The following is a 4,328-nucleotide window of genomic DNA, read 5'->3' on the forward strand; positions in this document are numbered from 1 at the left end:
CCCTCGCTCTCTCTCTCACGGCCGAACACCACCATCGCCGCCGTTCGCCATAGCAGCCGTCACCGGCCACCCCTCGCCCCTCCGCTGAGCTCAGGAGCTCCGCCGCGACCCCCTCTTCCTCCCCACCAAGCCAAGCCCCTCGGGAAGCCCTGCATCGCCGCCCACGTCGCCGTTCCCCTCCTCGGCCACCGGAGATCGTCGCCGTCGAATCGAGAGCTACCGGACGTCCCCGAGCCCGCTAACCATCCCTGCAGCTCCGCGGTGAGCCGCTGAACCGATTCCCCCTTGCTCCGTCATCCCTAGCATCCTGTAGCTGCCGTCCCCTTGAGCTCCGAAGCTCGCCGCCGCCGTGCCTCGTCGCCGCCGTGGCTGGAGCCGTTGTAGCTCGAAGCCGAGCACACCATCGTGCTCCACACCTCACCAGGAGCACGTAGCACGCACCAACGCCTCCCCTAGCGCCCTGCATCGCCTAACCCGCTGTTGGCCGAACTCCGGCCGTCGCTCACGAGCTCGCCATCGTCGGTACCGACCACCACAGGCACGGCCACCACCACCGTTCGACGCGCGGGAGCAAGGGCTCTCCAACGAGCCCAAGCACGGCCTCGCCCGTGCCCTGTAGCGCGTTTCCGCATCGCGCCGCCGTCTCGGGCCTCGCCGGCGTCATGTCGCCGGTGGGTTTGACCCACCTTGACCACGGCAGGACCCCCCTGTGTCCCTGACAGGTAGGCCCAGCCCTGTTAGCTAATTAGGATTAGCACTAACCGAATTAGTTAAACTAACTACCCCCCTGACACTGACCAGTGGGCCCCTGCGCCACTAATTCCTAATTAGGATTAAACTAACCCTGTTTAACCCCCCTGTCACTGACGTGTGGACCCCACACGTCAGGTTTGACCCCAGCCAGCCGCAGTGGACCACTGACGTCATGCTGACGTCATGCTGGCGCAATATATATATTTCTGGATTTAATTTAAATCAGGAAATTCCAGAATATTATTTAAACTTCAAAAATTCATAACTTTTATTCTGTAACTCCAAATTAGACAAATTATATATGAAAAATGATCAGAAAAATCCAATCTATCCATCTGTACTATTTTCATGCATGATCAAACAAGTTAAATTGATGTTTTAAGCAGAACAAGGAAAAGCACTTTAAAAGGCCATGTTTGAGTTTGAAATTTGAATCTTTGATTCAAATTTGTTCAAACCCTTCTGGTTTTAGTTGCATTAGCCCAGCACACTCATATTGCCATGTTTCATGCATGCATCATATTGTTGCACATTGTTTGGTGATGGTTGTGTATCGATGTCCTTTGCGATAGGTTCTGCCTCCGAGGAGTACCGTGATTACCCTAACGAAGAACCATATCAGTGCATCGAACCATCAGGCAAGCAACCAACCATTTGATCATATCGATACAATCCCATGTTCTCGCTCCTGCTCTCTTTTACTGCATTAAGACAACGCGTTTCAAACTGTTGTGTGCTACGGTAGTTGAACCCATTTCCTCTGCATGACCTGTCATTGCCACAGTAACTAGATGAAAACCCACTAGCATGTGTAGGAGTTGATTGAGCCATATGTATGTGTTGTTCCTACCTTGCTATGCCTGCTATGCTTAGAGTCGTGTCAGGTCTGGTTCATCTGGGTGATGGGCTAGAGTGAAATGATTATGTCGGTAATGAGAGTGGTGTGGTGAACACGATTTGGTAAAGGTATCGATGAGAGGCCATGTAGGAGTACATGGTGGGTTGTTTCATTGAAGCCGACCTTAAGCACTGAGATCTGTATGTGTGATTTAAGAATCAGCTACTACCATGCATTGGGCCCGAAACCAATGGACCCTCTCGGCTTCTTATTCACCCTAGTTCTCCGTCCAGGAGTTGCAAGTAGTTTCTGGTGTTTGTAGCCTACTGGAGGCCGTGGACAGCGCTGACCGTAGGGGTGGGCTGTGATGCGGTAGGTACGTGGCCGGGTGTACCGAATACCCGTTAGGTATCTCGGGAACCCTATTCACATCGTTCGGGGCCGTATGGGAAACCTCGGCCGGACTCCCTGCGGATGGAACCTGAATAGGCGATAAACCTGGACTGGAGGCTTAGGTGACTAGGTAGGTCGTGGCCGACACCCACGTTGGGCTTCCGCTTGAAGGTAGCCGAGTACATGTCGTGTAAACGACGGTATGTGGTGAGAGCGTGTATGAAGAAGTACACCCCTGCAGGGTTATCATAACCTATTCGAATAGCCGCATCCGCGGTAAAGGACTACTTGGTTGCCTATACAGTTCATAGACAAGTAAATGGAAACTGCTAAAAGCCTCAAGATAAGTGTGAGTGCCGAGGATGGCTCTTCCATAGGGAGACGGAGGTGGATCCTCGGTAGTGTATTGAAGTGGTGAGTAGTGGACTCGTGTGCGCAAAACCATTTCAAGTTGAAGTATCGTAGGATAGTCTAGCCAAGAGTCAAAGCTGGCTTGCTGCAATAACTCCACCAACCCTTCTTGATAATATGCATGTATGTAGGATCTGATGTAAGTCTTGCTGAGTACCTTTGTACTCATGTTGCTATAATTTACATTTTTTACAGAAGACGCTGCAACCCCTTCTGATGGGTTCTATGTAGACATTGACATCAACGAGTAGGCTAAAGGCCCAGGTGGTTACCCTGAGCTTGTGAAGGACCACGTAGTATAGCTAAGCTTTCCAAGCCTCTTTTATTTTACTAGTTGTCTGTACTCAGACAATGTACTTCCGCTGCTGGTTTGTATGACTGTATGACTTGAATGCTGGGTCGTGTGACCCGTATCTTTGTGTATGCTATGTATGGCTCCCTGAGCCTTAAATAAAGTACTTGTGTCGTAGAGTCATGTTGTGATGCTTCGTTGTATTTGCACATATCGAGCATATTGTGTGTATGATTGAAATGCTTGGTATGTGTGGGATCTGACTACCTAGTTGTTTATCTTTAGTAGCCTCTCTTACCGGGAAATGTCTCCTAGTGTTACCGCTGAGCCATGGTAGCTTGCTACTGCTCTGGAACACTTAGGCTGGCCGGCATGTGTCCTTCTTCGTTCCTGTGTCTGTCCCTTCGGGGAAATGTCACGCATTGAGTACCGGAGTCTTGTTAGCCCGCTACAGCCCGGTTTACCGGAGTCCTGCTAGCCCAGTGCTACAGCCCGGACCCACTTGCTGATGACCGACACGTTCGAAGCTGGGTCATGGATGCCTGTCCCTGTAAGTCTGTGCCACTTTGGGTTTACGACTAGTCATGTCAGCCTGGGCTCCTTATCATATGGATGCTAGCGACACTATCATATACGTGAGCCAAAAGGCGCAAACGGTCCCGGGCAAAGGTAAGGCGACACCCGTGGGGATACCATGCGTGAGGCCGCAAAGTGATATGAGGGGTTACCGGCTAGATCGATGTGACATCGAGTCGGGGGACTGACAGCATTGGCATCAGAGCCGGACTGCCTGTAGGTTCTCCAAGCCAAACTGGTCGATGTTGAGTCTAGAAATTCTTTAGTTATATGTAGGGGAATTGTTTGTGGGTTGGAACGTAAGGCTCTTTTTACTCCTTTATCTTATGACATTCTGATCTGAGTCAGTCCATTCTTCCACCGGGGGTTAAGGAATTAGGATCTATTCTCTCTATCAGGATCACGTGTTACTAATCAGTAGTACCTTATAGGTATGATGGATACAAGCCTAGTTCAGTTCTTTTACCACATTATGTTGCTAGGATGGTCTCAGAACTTTGATATGATGATGTTGAGTGTGTATGAAATCCTTTGTCAAATGTCTCAAAATCCTTCTTGAGCATTTACAGCTGTTATGCTGCCGAAATTTTGCTAGAAATTCTAATGCCTTTGCATTATGATTGTGCTTTCAGATGGCCACTCGCGACCTCAATCAAGTCGTTCACCTGACTCGATGCCTAGATGTACCCGGCCATACTGCCAAGTTGGTCAGGGTAATGACTGAGGCTGGATACCGCTGGTATCCTGAGTACACGGTCGAAGAGCAATTTCGAGACTTTAATCAAAGCCAGTATCTCTGCACTGTCAGGATATTTCCATCTTATCCTGGATCCACCGAGCCCCTTCACTGCTCCTATGGACTCGGGGTTACTATTGAGATGGCTGTGCAGGACGCCGCCTACTCTATGATGACCATTATGCGAGTCAGATCTGGTCTATTTCGGGACTCTGATTTCCGGTATATGCCAGGATCACTTCCGGGAGCACAAGGGTATCTCCAGGCTATCTATGCTGACCCCACCCAGGAGGATTCACGGACTCGCACCACTGCTGAGATGCTCGAGG

Source organism: Triticum dicoccoides, chromosome 1B (assembly GCF_002162155.2).
Source record: "Triticum dicoccoides isolate Atlit2015 ecotype Zavitan chromosome 1B, WEW_v2.0, whole genome shotgun sequence".
Lineage (NCBI taxonomy): Eukaryota > Viridiplantae > Streptophyta > Magnoliopsida > Poales > Poaceae > Triticum > Triticum dicoccoides.